We start from the raw sequence: 16640 nt of genomic DNA on the forward strand, positions 1-16640 counted from the left end.
ACTTCCTCTAGTAGATTACATATGAAAATTGCTGTATTTGTGGCTTTCATTTTTTATAGAGTAACAGCCTTACTCCCATGATACAAATACAATACAACAGACATCAGGAAACGAAAGTCAATAACTATTGGGAGACAAGGAAAAAATAAGGCAGGTCTCAAGGCTGACTCAGCATCCTGCCTCCAGAGCATTTGCAGGTCACAGTGCAGGGAAAGGGAACCTGTTGGAGGTCAGGGGTCAGAGGTCACTGAGCCCAGGAGACAGAATTGAGAGTCTTGAGATACCAGGGCACCAGGAATTCAGAGGACAGAGTATCAGAGAAGAGAGCTTCCCAGAGAGCTTCCCAGAGATTTGTAGTAGTTGCCTCAAGTGTTCAGCCAGGTTCTGCTCGTCACAAGAACACAACATGGCTTTAAAAACGATTCAAGTTGAACTAACTGATAGACCCAACCTGATCTTTTCTTAAAATTGGGCATCTCGCCACAAAACCATGAAAAGATAATTTCGGCTTTACTACAAATTACTGCAAATTCTGAACCTGCTTGGAATGCCTGCCTGTGCCTTGAACTCACCCATGCCTGGCTCTCTGACCAGATAGCAGCCCTCTCTGAAACTTAGTGACACCTCATAAATATTGGCCTTCCCTGGCCAGACAACGACCCTCTTGAGGCTCTAATGGCCCTCATAAATTCTGATGTTGGGGCCAGCAAAAAAAAAAAAAAATTTAAACTACCATTAGTGTGATGCTTGTCAGAGTTCTGTTATCTGTAACCCCCCTTTTGTGTAACTTTCTGGGCTATAAAGCTGGGCTGTAGGAAAGGTGGGGGGCTGTCTTGTTCCTGCCGTTTTGGGAGGGAGAGGCAGCCCGGCCGGTCGAAATAATAAGCTTGCTTTAATTTTATTTTAATTGGAGTCAGTGGTCTTTTCTTGCGTTCTGGTCTAACACTAACTCTACCTGATTTCAAATCTTATTATAAAGTTCTACTCAGTGAGACAGTAGGGTGTTAACATAAGGTGGACAGATACATGAATGGAACAAAGCAGAATTTAAAACAGACCCACACAGAAATAGACAACTGAATATCAACAAAGGTGCCAAGCAAATGTGAGGGAGAGAGTATCATCTTTGCAACAAAGGGTATTGAAACTATTGGCTATCCACACCACATACTGTATTCAAACCTGACTCAAAATAAATTGAGCACCTAAAATTACAAACTATAAAATAAAAACTATAACATTTATAGAAAAAAAAACAGAAGAAAGCCTTAGTGAGTTTGAGTTAAGAAGACAGTTTTTAGATATATTAAAAGGACCATAAAATTTGGTAAATTGGATTTCAATAAGGTTTAAAGCTTTTGCTTGTCAAAAGACACAGTTAAAAACCTGAAAAGAAAACCCCCACACTGGATGAAAATATTTTCAAATTATATTCCTGAAAGAAGACTTGTATTCAGAACGGGTAAGTAACTCTTAAAACTCAAAAAAAAAAAAAAAAAAAAAAAAAAAGAAGACAACTCACTTCAAAAGAAGGACAAAAATTTTGAACAGACACCTCACCAAAAAAAGAGATTCTGGAATCAAGTAAACATGAGAAAGATCACTTAATATCATTGGTTCATGAGGGAAATTCAAATTTAAAAAACTTTATGAAATATCACATTTACCTATTAGAGTAACCAAAATCAAAAAGATCTCCCATTCCAACTGTATTTAAAAGAACTAGAACTCTTATACACGACTAATGGAAGTGTAAAATGGTATAACCATTTTGGCTAATAGTTTGGAGTTTTCTTAAAATTCAAATGTTAACCTACTTTGCAATCTAGTCATCCCACTTCTAGATATTTAGCTAAGACCAATTAAAGAATATGTCCATACAAAGATTGATGAATATTCATTAATAACCATGGCAACTTTATTTGTAATAGCCAAAAATTGAGAACAACCAAACCCATCAACAGGTGACTAGATCAAGTATTATGTCTTCACAATGACATACTCAGCAATAAAAGGGAATGTACTATAGATAAGTTACTCGACATTGATAAATTCCAAAATAATTATGCTGAGAGAAGAAGGCAGATAAAAAAAGTGTTTACTATTTGACTCCATTTATATAAAATTCTAAAAAGTACAAACCAATGTTTGATATAGGAAACAGATCAGTGGTCCCCTGGGAGTGGAGGAACAGGCAGGAAGAGAAGAGGACAAAGGGACATCAAATTTTAGGGGGAGGACTCTGTTCATAGCCTTGAATGTGATAATGGCTTCATAGATGTATAGATACATTAAAAAACGAGACATATTAAAAATTTACATTTTCAGTATGAGCTGTTTACATGTCAATTTGTAACTCCACCCATCAAGAAGTAACAGTCTGGGGCTGGGGATGTGGCTCAAGCGGTAGCGCGCTCGCCTTTCCTGTGTTTGGCCCGGGTTCGATCCTCAGCACCATATACAAAGATGTTATGTCTGCCGAAAACTAAAAAATAAATTTTAAAAAAATATTCTCTCTCTCTCTCAAAAAAAAAAAACAGGAAGTAACAGTCTGTTTCTCCACCCTTGAAATCTGGGATGGTTAACAGAATGTCATGGAAGTGATGCATTGACCATTCTGAGCCTAGGCCTTGAGAGATGCCCACATGTACCTCTTCCCCATTCTCTCAGAACCCGGCTCCAGCCAGGTGAACAAGCAAGCTTGATGAAGGATGAAAAACCCATGCCCCAGTCCCCCTGCTCTCCAACCCCCATCCCCAAGCCCACTGACGTCCAGCCAACCCCTAGAAGCAAAGCTGCCTAGCTGGCCTGCTGCCCAGAGAACTGAGCATGTGAGGGAGCCTTGCACAGCCCTCAGGGCCTGCCTAGCTCAGGCCAACTCAAAATGTCAACCCTTGGAATCACTAAATTAATGATGGCTGAGACACAAGATTTGTTCTTTCCATATCAGAGCCACTGAGACCAGAGACCAGCTAATAGTTGCCAAGTAAGCATCCTTCCTTCCACTGGAAAAGCAGACTTTATAACCCACTCCCCATCCTGGAGAGCAAGTCTCTTCCAGACTGGGTCACTGCACTCTCAAGAGATAAGTGTGTGTGTGTGTGCGTGTGTGCGTGTGTGCGTGTGCGCGCGCGCACGCTCGTGCACACATGGGGCTCACATGCATGTATGTATAGAGAGAAACATGAGTAAGCAACTGTAGTATGAAATGTTCTTTGCACTGTGTACCTTTTTATAAGTCAAGAGACTATTGACGAGATTGCCTTCAGAAATATTTCCATTAGCATATCAAGAAAATTTTTTAAAAAGAAAAGGAAAAAAATATTCTCCTCTTTGTGCCCCAAACATCATATGTAGTTGTTTATCTACTCTAAAAGAGAATGTTGGGTTGCCTCAGGGGGTTACATCCACAGAGCCTGATCTTAGATGGACCTATTTTTGTCATTCTTCCTGAGACAGGATGGATCATCAGTTCTACCCTGATGCCAGAGATAACTAATGGCTGGAAGTGTTCCCGTCATCAGCCTAGGGCAGAAGAAACAGTACAAGTAGTAGCCAATCAATATTTCATGGTATTTTGAGTAAAAAATAAAAAGGAGTTAGTTTAAAAGCCCTCCTGACTCACGTCTGTCTCTCAATCCTGAGCTCTCACTCATCGCCTTTATAAGAGAATCTATTAGCTAATCTGCAACCGTAAAGAGGAGGAAGTCTCCCCTAACCCTTAGGTATCCATGTCCCTGCGGCAGACACCCAGAGGAAGGCCAAGACAAATGGAATACCTTCTGCAGCCCTTTGGGGTGCACTCCAAGTCCCCTGACAACAAACAGGCCCCTTCTGTGTGTCCGTAGGTTTGACAGGATCCTCAGCAGCCAGGTACTGCCACTCTTGCCTCAGGAACCCTGGGCCATCTGAGCATGAGGACTGTCCCCAGGGAGTTCCCCGCCAGGCAATCCTCCCTTCTGCCAAGGTGCACCTTCCCTAGAGGCCTGGGAAAGCCTTTGCTTTCATGGAGGAAAGTCTCTTTGTAAGCTAGTCACTGCTTTTTTTAAAATTGCTTTATTCTTTTATTTTAAATTCTTTTTCTTTGATAGCTTTGTGCTTTTATCGTTAAAAGCGCAGCATTATTTAAATAAAGGTGAAGAGTGACATTTCTAAGAAAATGACTGCTGCTCAGGGACAGCACTATTAATTTTAAAAGGTTATTGCTTCAAAGAACACCCTTTTAGCACAGGATGTTAAACAGCGCGAAGCTTAGCATGCCAACAGGCTGCACACCAGCCACTTCCCTTTGGTTCTCAAACCTCAAAGAGAATCTTGTGTGCGGCAGAAGCTAAGCCGCACGTGCAGCTCACTCTCCTCAGCCCCGGTGCTGCCCACAGACCTCAAAGCACCCACCAAGGCCATGGCCACCACGTGGTGCACAGAACGAATGCTCTCACTCTCCAAGTGGCCCCATTTGACAACAGTCCAGTTCAGCAGCCATGGTGGAGGAGATGAGGCCCCATGTATTTGGCAGTCCACCACCAGGACATTGTCACCACAAGAGACCAGTGAGACCTTTCTTTCCATTATGGATCGGATTAGACCATCATGCTAGGTTAAAAAGTGCATAAATCAGACTCCAAAATAAGTCAGTCACAGCCCATTTTACCAGCAGAATATCCTAAGCGCCTTCCAGGTGCATTATACTTCTGAAACTGCAGCCAACTGTCAAACATGATTCCACAGAAAAGGATCATACTGGCTAAGAGACAAGAATCTAAGATATTGGGGTTTGGTGACAGAATGTTCCTTAATTTTAGCCTTAGGAAAAACTAACATCATTATATTGCTTAAATCACTAGTAGTTGGAGCAAATAAAAGGGACTGGCACACACACATACACACACACACACATTCAAACTCGACTTTTATTCATACATACAAATTCTTAAAAAATTACAAACACATCCACCTATATTTATATTCGGTTCTGGGGATTGAACACAGGGCACTTCAACACTGAGCTACATCTATAGTCTTTTTATTTTTTACTTTATGTCCCTAAGTTGCAATTCTCCTACCTCAACCTCTGAAGAAGTCCTTGGAATTTTAGGCATGTGCCACTGTATCCGACAAAAAAAAAAAAAAAAAAATATATATATATATATATATGTATATATATATATATATGTATATATATATATATATATATATATGTATGTATGTATGTATATATATATATTTGCAGGAAGCTGTCTATTGTGCAGCTAATAAAATACAGAAAAGTTCAGGAGTAAAGATAAAGTAGAGAATCTTTTTTCCCAATGCCCAGGTTCATGCATTCTAAGAGGAGAATTAGTTTGGAAACATGTTCCTTGGTCATACTGCAGTACTGCTCTGAACCAATCAAGAAATAAGTCATCATCACATATATTGCCTCTGCTAACAAAACCAAAATCCTTCAAGTCATTGATTTCTCTTCAATTTAACCTTGTGGTTCTGAAAGAGAGGCCAATGTTAAGTCCAGATGCAATACCAATATTACAGAAAATAAATGATATCTCTAGGGAATATTAAAGTCAGTGTATCAGATTGAAGATATATATCCAGTTGTCTTGAAAATTCATTGGGATTCCCCCATTGTTAAAGAAGCAAAAACCTTTCATGCTTCCTGGAAAGAGTTTGACAAATGAATATGTGGTGGTAGATGCCCATTGCCTTTACAAAGAAGATTGTTTAGAGAGAAAAATAATAACCCAGGCTGTCAAAATCAGTGCTATGACATAATCCTTAGTGCTAATCATTAATGCCACATTATTCAACTCAGCGTGCCCCTTTCTCCATTATAAATGTGACTCATTTGTCACATGGAAAAGGTTGACAATTTCAATCACATGGGGGAACATTACATCTGCTCAGGACATCAGCCACTTTCTCTGCAAAAGCTCTGCTCTGTGAGGGTGTCACTTGAGAATCAGTGATAGCATTAGCACAATAAGAGAAGTCTTTTCAAGGCTGATCGCCAGTGTTAAAGGCTGGCATGATGAATATCTCCAAAAATGTCTAGATTCTCTCTGAGAATGGTGCCTTCACAGACTCGTGGGCTCAGCTCCACATGACAGTTTTAAAGCCCCGCCCCTCGCCTTTTTAATTCCCACTGATTTCATGGTGACTCACATTAAAGAAGGAAAATCAGACTCTGTCTGAGCTGGCTGCACATTCTCCAGTGCTCTAACACCGACAGCACCCATTGCCCACATTAGCCATTAGAAGCAAGTATCACCAAAATGAAGAGTACCTGGTGTGAGCTATTATCCTGGGCAATTTATGCTCTCTCTGAATTGGGGCCTTTTTCTCTAAGGGGTTTCAGCCCAGAAATGCCTGAGACCCTTTTCTGATCTCAGTTTATTTGCCTAGGAATTGTCAAAGAAAAGGAAAAAAATATATTGAAGACTCTTACCATTCAACCCCTAAATATTTTCACATTCCTTTAAAGTGCCCTAAGTGGAATGACAAGTTTCTGACTTTTTTTTCCCTTCCCCACCAGGATGGAAATGGCTGTCCTTGAACAGAGGCAATATCAAGGAGCGAGTCCAATAGAACAACATTATTCAAGTCCTGGATACAATTGTTCCTGAACCTTTCAATATGTAAGCCGATAAATCTCCTTTTCTGCTGGCATGTGTTTAGGTCGAGTTGATTCCTGACTAACAACAGGCAGAATGAGGACCATTAAGGCCTCTGAAGAATGTTTATTATGCTAGCTTTTCTCTGTCTCAGGATAATACCAGATTTAATATACTTCCATCTCAGAAACTTGATCTTTAAAATAGTAAATGGACTTTATGGCCCATCTTTTCGTGTTGAAATCTGCATTTATCTGGATTAGTCTATAATCTAGAGGAAGGAATTCCATGTTGGCTCTACTGAAAGAAAGAAAAGAATGCAGAAGAGGAGTGGGCCATAACCTTAGGGAAAAATTAGTGAAGTCATAACCCTACCCTCCAGAGGTCCTTGGAGGCCACACAGAGGCACCAGCCAGGACTCTGAGACCTCAAAGTGTCCTGGAAGCCAGGTGGCTGTGCAGAATAGCCAGGGGCAGATGGTGGCAGAAAATAAGGGCACCTCACACCTAAGAGATTGCCAAGTGACAAACCTGGGAAGCCAAAATATATCTGCAATTTCAGAATGTGAGACTGGGCTAGAAGCAGAGCAAAACTTGATTCAGATGGACCACATCAAGAAACTCATCAAGAAATTCACCAGAACAGGGGTGGCTGTGCACACACACTTCACTGGAGGGGGCTCCTTGGTGCATGGCAAACAGACCCTAGGTGGACAAAGGGCAGCTCACCTTTAGGTTTCAGAGACAGAAGAAAGTGAGGAAAGTGGAAATGAGGGATTAGAAAAGAAGAAGCCAGAACAGGAGTAACAATGAAGTGCGTGGTTAAGGTCAGCATCTCCAGGGCCCCAACCTGCGTTTGGATTTGGGTTCAGATCCATTCTGTGAAATTTCTTCTTTTCTTCTTTCCTTCTCTTGTCTCTCTTCCTTTCTTCCTTTCCCTCCTCTTTTTTACTCTCTTTTACTCTTTTTCTTACACTCTTGCTTTTTAAAAATTTACTAAGGTCTACTTTACAGATCATCCATTTCAAATGCATAACTCCGTGATGTGTAGTATCTTCACCAAGTAATGCATCCCTCACCATAAATGAGTTCTGGAACATTTCTGTCCCTCCAATATGAACTCTCATTCCCATTCTCAGCTCCTGGAAAACACTTCTCTACTTTCTTTTTGCCTTTTCTGGACATTTTGTATAAATAGAATAATACAATATGGGGTCTCCTGTGTCCAGATTCTTGTACTTAGCATCATGGTTTTGAGGCTCATTCATGGCAAAGCACATGTCAATAGTTTGCTCCTTTTTATTGCTCAGTCCATTGTAGGGATATGAGATGTCTTAGCTAATACATCTCATATCCCTACAATGTAACCTGTTCAATAAGGATAAGAATAATAGAACCAACCTGAGAGGATGTTACAATGATAAATTAAATTGTGTATATTAAAAGCGTAGCATAGCAGTTGGTACCCAGAACTTGCATGATTAATCTCACCTTCTCCATTCTCAGACTTTATAAACATTTCCTTCCTCTTGCTCTGTACCCAGCAAGGAAAAGGAAAGTATGTTTGTCTGCATTTTTAGGGCACGGACAGGGGAATAAAAGCTAAGTGACTGTCTTGGCCACATGAGGAACTCTAGGCAGAATGGGAAGGCGTGCTTTGGCACAGACAACTCAGGAAATACAGCATCTCCTAAATAGCATTGCCCTGACTGACATAGAGCCTACTGTTCCTAAGTGGACATGAGAAAAGATGGCAGAATTGAGTCCATCATGCACAGATTCACTTTTCTAAGAAATGGAATGATAATAATGTAAGAGGGAGCTTTGTAAGTGGGAATAAAAGCGTGAAATTGAGGAAAGGAGCAAATACAAGTGAATTGGAAAATGCCACCCCTATCCTGACATGTATTGAATTGCTACGGCATTTTTCCAAGGGAATTGCAGGTGCACTCCACTCAGGCTATCTAAGCTCAGACAGGACAAAGGAAGGAGGCTGCACATTGTCAGGAAGCATCCTACGGCGTTGGCCATTGACTCAGCCTTTTCTCTTTCATGTAGCTGACTGTGAAAATGCACTTTTAAAAGCTTCTGACTAAATTTTTTTATTATTCCTGCCAGCAGAAATACATTAACAAAATAAAGAAATGTGCACGAAGGAATGGGGTCTAGATTCCAAAGCAATTCTTTGCTGTAGGCCCATGGAAAGAAGACACACAGGGGCCTAGAATTGAATAATATCAAATGTAGCTGGATCTTTCAAAGAAGAAATCAAAGGGATAGATTTTTAGATATGGGAGATTTTTACATTCTTAGTAAATGTTCCTTAAAGTAGCAAGTCTCCAACCAAAATTTTAATTTTAATTAGAAGCATAGAGTTGTTTGAAAGACCATTAGAAACCTCTCAGTAAGCCCTTTCCTTTAATAATCAGCAGGGAGAAGAATGAAAGAAACACACACACGCAAACACACACACACGCAAACACACACACACACACACACACACACGCCACAACCTTGGCAGGGTGAACTTTAATTTGGTCCAGGATAAGTTAAAGAAAGAACCATGGTTTTAAAGCCCACAGATTCTTTGCAATGCTAAGAGTAGGCCCTCAATAGATGGCTTTTGTGTTTAGTCAAAATAAACACCTCAGTGATGTATAAATGCAGGCCAGGAGCCCAATATGAGATCAAGCTTCAAAATTCAATTGTTCTACAATAATAAAGTAGCAAGATATTTGTGTTTTCTTTGATTCATGGGAGAGTAAGGAGCCCGGGGACCCAAGAATGCAAAAAGGAAAACATAAGGGAAGATAATTTGGAGTAGTGGTTCTCAACCAAGGATTTTTTTTTCCCCCCTGCAGGGGACATTTGGCAAGATCTGGAGCAATGTTTATCTGGCACAAACTGAGGGGAGGGATGCTGCTGGCATCTAGCCGGCAGAGGTAGGGATGCTGCCAATCATCCTTCAGTGAACAGACAGCACCCACAACAAAAAAAGTGTCCCTCTCAGACAGTTAGTGGTGACAAGATTGAGAAATCCAGCTCTGGAGGAATAGAAACTGTCAACATTCGAAAAATTTAAGAATAAAACAGACAGCCTGGGAGAAGTTCACGGTGAGCTAGGATGGACCAGCAAGTAGCAATGATGTCTCCTATTGAATTTAAGTTGTTTTCTAAGAAAAATGTTTACAGTATCAAAACAGAAGAGCTCACACAATGGTATCTTCATTACAATGCCAACTTTAAAAAAATACCTAACATGAAAACAATATGCGCCAAGATATGAGCATGCATGACATTTTTTCCTTTAAATGCTTTTTGTATTTTTCAAAATGTCTTTCATTCTCCTATTTCTATTGGTGCATTATAGTTGTACTTACTGGTGAGATTTATTGTTATGTATTCATACATACTCACAACATAGCAATAGAAATTGACTAATATCATTCCTCCGTAGTTCCCCTTTCCCTGCCTTCTTCCCTCCCCCTGGTCCTTTTCTTCTGCTGATTGTCCTTCAATTTTCATAAGATTTCACCTGCCCTCTACACCTTTATTTTTTCTTTTTCCTCTCCAGTTTCTATAGCAAAGAAAACACATGACCCTTGACTTTCGGAATCTGGCTTATTTCATTTAACAGAGTCTCAATCCCATCCATGTCATGCAAATTACTTAATTTTATTCTTCTTTATGGCTGAATAAAACTCCATTATATATATATATATATATATATATATATATATATATATATATATATATACCTTATATATACCTTATTTTCTTTAACCATTTTTCTGTTGATGGGCACCTAAACTGGTTCCATAACTTGGCTATTGTGCATTGTGCTGCTATTTACAATAAAATGCTAGAATCACTATACCTTGCATTTATAAGATAAAAAATTGAGATGGTGCAATAAGGTTAAAAAAAAGAATTTTGTAAAAGATGATTGGGTGATGATAAAGCAGAAAAGAATGAGGTCTTCAGCAAAGGAGTATCTAATTTTGCAAAACAACACAACACCAGGATACTGCCCTCAAAACAGCACAACCTGTGGGGTGCCCCAGCTCACAGTGCAGGCTCACGGTGTTTCCACTGACAGGGTGCTCAGCAGAGATCTACCAGGATGCAAAGTCCTGAAAAAACAACAGACCTCACCAGTAAAAGTGAAATTAGGTGGAGGTTAACCAAGGCAGAAGCCAGGCTCGCTTTAAAGAGTACAGACAGTGCTTAAACTAGAACATTATCCTGGCCCCGGGAGGACCAGGCGATGGCAATCTCTGGTAATCTTAATCAAAAATAAAAATAGTTCCTTGACATTTATGTAATAAAGTTCTCCCTGCTACTATTACAATGAAGTCAAGCAACGATGCAAGGAGACGGTTCTTGAGACATGAGCCAGCTGACTCTGTAAAGAGCCAGATGGTAAATATTTTAGGCTTTGCAGGCCTTCCAGTCTCTGTTGCAGTTACTCTGTTCTCCCACCATGGTGTGAAAGCAGCCAGAGACAATACACAAATAAATGAGTTTGGATGCCTTCCTGCAAAATGTTTTTTATAAAAACAGGCAATGGGCTGGGTTGGCCTGCTGGCCTTAGTTTGCTGACCTCTTCAGACATTAAGCATGGTAATAAAAGTAGCTTTCTCGTGGCTTGTTCCATCAGTCGTGCTTCCTTGTCCTAAGGCACCAGCATTCAAATTTGATAAGTTATATAACTACTTGGGAGGTTCCTAGGGAGATCACAAACATTCTCATACTACAATATTTGGGGAACTGTATAGATCCTAGGCACTGCATTAAGCCCCTTCTTCAAAGTACTCCCAAATCTACTGAGTGACACAAGCTGATCAGCATAAAGTGGATGACTCAAGTGAAGGAAATTCCACTGGTGACCCTAGTAGGAGTGATCTCTTTGGACTGGCAGGAGTAAAGCCAGAGGGCAGGAATCCGGGAGCGACCAGGAGTAGAAGTTATACATTCTCTGAGTGGAGTGGACCGCTGGCTCTTTAAGGATGAAACCCTAAAGTCACAAACAAGGTTTTGCTGGGTCACATATCATTCACTTCATGTCTCACTCAGAAAAAAAATCCAAAGGCCTGACAAGTATGAATTTGACCTCGGCCTTGTGATGCTAGAAGACAGAGGAGGTTAGGAAGTGACCCCATCCTGTGTGTTCCAACAGCTTCCTGCAGAGACCCTCCCTTCTTCCCATATGACTTAGATGTGACTCCTGGATGCTCAGGCCCCTTGTTTACCCACAATAAAGCCAGGCACAGAGCCTCTGAACTTCTGTTCTCTGCCTTGTGAATGATTAGCTGCCCTGTTTGTCCCTACTGACCCATAGGACGTAACCAAACTCCGGTTGTGTTTCTCTCTCCTTCCTCTAGGCCCCTGACTTTTGGTCCAGGCTCAGCTTGAATCAGCCCATTCTGAGAACAGATCTCAGGGCAAAAGATGCTCTGAATTAGGGTCTGATCACACCCCGCCTTCATCCCGCTTCCCATCCCTGGATTTTCTAGCTTCCTTGACCCTCTCCATGAAAGCAATCCCCTATGGCCTCACCTTTGAGATGCTTTCAAAGACCTGTCATCCTCCCTATTGCAATTCTCCCTTTTTCTTTTGTAATAACCCTCGAGTGCATCGCTCCTTACCAAGCCGGGAGTTGATGTTATTTGATAGACCCTGAAGGCTGTGGCCCCTGCCCATCTGCTCACTCTCTTTCCCTCCTTCTCCTTGGTCCCTCCTTCAATTCCTTGCTATTCCTCCAACCCCAGCATGTTCCCATTCTAACGTCTGTGCTCTCTCAATTCCCTCCACCGAAGTGCTTATAAACATAACTACCTTGGCTACTCCTGGGCTTCGTTCTGGCCTTTGATTCAACAGTGGCCTCTCTGAGAGGCCTTCCCTGATTGCTCTATATAAAGTGGCCCATCTCTTTCCTCTCTCCCTGTTCCTGTGTTCTCTCTTGCTCTTGCACTTATCACCCCCTGGCATGTTTATTGGCTGTCTCCCAGCACTTAGGACATAAGTGCCATGTGACCGGCCACTTTACATTTTTGTTGTTGTTGTTGTTCTCTGATGTCTGCTCCTTTAGTGTCTAGAGTGTTGCCTAGGATAGGACAAATTTGTCTTTCAATAATTATTGAATAAAATGATATGCTTAGATAAAATAAAATGAAAACCCTTAGCTACACTCACTGAGTGTTTTCTAGGTACCGACCCTGCTATAATTTCCAATCATCACAATTATGGGTCGAGGTAGGGATTACCATCTCCCTTTATAGATAAGGATGTGGAGTTGCAAAGGGTCACTAAAATGCCCCAATTTTAATAGTTATGATGTGCTCAGGCTCAATTGACTCAAACTCTATCTTTTTACTACAGCAGAGCAGGCTGCCTTCTGAACCTTTATCGTTGCTACATGGCAATTGCCAGCAAAGGAAAGCAGAGACCAGTCCCCAGACACCACTTCCCTTTGGCACACTTGAAACTGGACAGAATCTGAAAAGGATTGTGCTGGAGGTGGATCTGAAAGGTCCCCGCAAGAATGAGTAAAATTTGCATTTAGACAAGCAGGGGCAGGACAGGCCCTGGAGTCCTATCAAGGACTTCCCGGAGCCTCAAGCTATCTTGCCTGGTGCACTTCACCATCTGACCTCACAGAGGTGTTCCCACCAGACCCACTGTTTCAGAATCACAAAAATGATTGAACTGGAGACAGAATGCATGATTCATTTATTTTTCTCAAAACCAGCCCTAAATATTCCAGGAAAAAGAAGTGGCATTGAATACTGTTACCATTTTCTCATGCATGCAATGAATGATTTAATAATTTAATATATCTGAAAATACTTGTCAAATATAGTTATGACCTAGCTTTAATCAAGTTCCTAATATGTGGGAGATATAGTTTTAGACATGATACATATATCAGTGCATCTATTTCTTACAAAAGCCTTATGAGGTTGTGATTATATTCATTTTACTGAAGGGACTGAGGATCAGAGAGATCCAAAGTCATTCAGTTGTAAAATTGGGGTGCAAATCCAGATTTAGTGATTCCAAGACCCTTACTTTGTAGACGGCATCATTTTGCCTTCTAAGACATGAAATTTTTACTAACAAACTTCTTCATGTTTTTATAAGTATCCACACAGAAATGGGGTTCTTCCCCCCGAAGTTCCCTTTGGTAGAACATTAACCAGCATAGTAATTGTTGCATAAAACTGTAGGTGTGCTCCTACTTCATAAATGCTGAAAATGAGAAAAGAGATTTCGTAATCAGATAAGAGAAGGACAACCATTTACTTTTCAAAAGGATCCTTTTGTACAAGATTAAAAAACATGTTCCTGTATATTTCATTTTTGCTAATAATTTGTTAGTGTCCCAGGCAAATGAAAATCAATTTGCTTTCATAGCCACTTCCTGTTCTAATCCAATACGGCCCATTTCCCAGTTGAAAGGAAAGTGACCACAACACTCGGAGCAACCAAAAGATCTTTATTGTAGCAGTGCAACAAAGAGAAAAGAAAGAAGGAAAGAGAGAGAGAGAGAGAGAGAGAGAAAAGAGATGAGATGAAAAGGGAGAGAGCAAGAGCAAGAGAGAGACAGAGAGCGCGTGCGCAAGAAAGACAAAGAGAACAAGAGAGAGAGAGAGCAAGAGAGAGGGGGGCTGGCAGGAGGGAGTTTTTATAGCCCAAATCTAATGGGGCCTCTGGGTCTGCAAGCTGCCTTGTTGGCCCAAGGGGGGGTTAAGTGTTCAGCCTTGAGCAGGACTTGACACAAACAGGTGATAAAGGACCAGATAGAGGGGGGTTTGAGTGCGTGGGCTATCTTGCAGCCAACATCTGTTCAGCCTGCCCTGCAGACAACACAGTTCAGCCTGCTCTGCACCCAACACCAGTCTGAGCAAAGGAAACCCTCAGTACCTAGTGACGTGACTGCTTATCACAGCTGATTTTCATGATGCCATCTTCATTGAGGAGACTCTGTCCTGAGAATATGTTGTGGGGCCCAGAGATTGAACTAGTCTCTGTTGGGCATTGGAGCAAGAACATGTGGAAAAAGGGCAGCTATGACTCCATGGTCACTTGCACCACACAAACCAATGTTATTGGAAAGTAAGAGAAATCAAGATACAAGGATGAAAGGTGGAAAACAATACAGCAGCTGCTAGAAGCCATGCTGCTCCAAAGAGCTAGCACCAGAAAGAGGTGCTGACTGACCTTCGCTGGCCAATAACTTTCCCCATGTAGAGACACCTACCTGTGCTTCCTGAAATTTGGCTCTGTAAGATTTCTCTGGTTTCTTATATTTTCCTTTATTTAAACTGTTTTAGGGAAGTATATTATCTATTGCTGTGTAACAAGTGATCCCAACATATAGGGAATTAAAACAACAACTTTTATTATTTTATGCAGTTTCTGTGGGTCAGGAATTCACAAGTGGTTAAGCCAAGTGGTTGTTACTCAGGTCTCCCCAAGTTATAGTCAAGCTGTGCTTTTGGTTTGGGCAGGCCACATCCTCTGTTCCCCAGGGACAGTGGGGAGGAGGGAAGAGTAAGGGAGTGGGGGAGGGAGGGAGGACCACCCAAGGTGACAGACATACACTGTAATAACTCAATTCCAGAAATATCATGCTGTATGATAGGAGGTGGACATTATTGGGCACCCTCTTGATGGCTGCCTGATATAGGGAGGTCTGTTTCAAGCAACCAAGAATCTCAGCTAAAACATCAGCCACACACAAAGGGAAGTAAGTTTTCATCAATATCAGTCCTCAGAAATCCAGTTAGAGCCGGGTACAGCAGCACAAGCCTGTGATCCCAGCTACTTCAGAAGCTGAGACAGAAGGACTGCTAGTTTGAGACCAGCCTGGGCAACTTAGCAAGATCTTGTCTCAAAAAAAAAAAAAAAACATAAAAACATAAAAAGGGCTGGAGGTATAGCTCAGTGGTGGAGCTGTTTTAATTCCCACTATTATTTTAAAAATTATTGGAAATGCAAATATAAATAGATAAAGGCCCATGAGCCCTCTTTAAAGAATTTCAATAAAGCCTTTGTACATGACTCACATTTTCAGTCAGATCCACTCTGATGCCCTTATGGTTTTGCATGAAAAATAGACAGAATGGTTAAAAAGCACAAAAGAGGGCACTTGTTGAGTGACTTGACACTTTAGAAAACACAGATCACCAAGCAGAGTTGTTTGGGTCAATTTAGTGCTGAAGCAAAAAGTTCATAAGGTGTATCTGTCAGGGAAGATAAAGTTATGCTGCAATAACAAAGGAGCAAACAAAGAATTTTGTGGTTTAAAACAAGTCTCAGGGCACGCTCATCATGGGCTACTTGCATTTTGCCATTGTTGCTATCAGTCTTCAGGACCAGGGCTGAAGGACCCTCAGTCTGGAATATTCCTAATTGCTATGGCAAAGCATGCCTTCAAGAAAGACTTGTATCTGTGAGATTGGCCTGTTTCTAAGAGAGCAGACACAATGAATGGAAGCAAAACCGATTAGACTCATGAGTAAATATGATGCCACATTTACTTTGTCAGGGACACAAGATAAGGTAACAGGTGTTTAGGAAACTAAATGTTTCCTATGAATTTGCATGGCTACATCTGCAGGGTGAAAGAAGCAGTCTAGCACAGTGATGAAGAGTGAACCCTGGGTTCCTCCACAGATTCCACCTTAACTGGCTGTGTGACTGTGAGTGTGTCATCGAACTGCTGGATCTCTGTTCTCGTGCTAGTAGCAGGGTTTGGTATCAACAGCAACTGTCTCTCAGAATTGATGAGAGAATGAAACTTAGTAATGTCACATGAAGTACTTAGAACAGCACTTGATACTGCATCAATTATTGACAAATGTGATCTGCTTCTATTGTGTCCTGAGCCTGCCCCTCACTATGCCACTTAGCACCTGTCCTAGGAATCCCTGAATCACACAGAGCTAGAAGGGGCACGTCCTTCCTTTTCCCCAAGCCCCAGTGAAGAACAAAGGGATAAAGACACAGTAAATGAGGTTGCTCAAAC

The sequence above is a fragment of the Marmota monax genome, unplaced genomic scaffold (genome assembly GCF_021218885.2).
Source record: "Marmota monax isolate L192 unplaced genomic scaffold, Marmota_monax_Labrador192_F-V1.1 WCK01_AAM20220418_F8-fsc00004, whole genome shotgun sequence".
NCBI classification, from domain to species: domain Eukaryota; kingdom Metazoa; phylum Chordata; class Mammalia; order Rodentia; family Sciuridae; genus Marmota; species Marmota monax.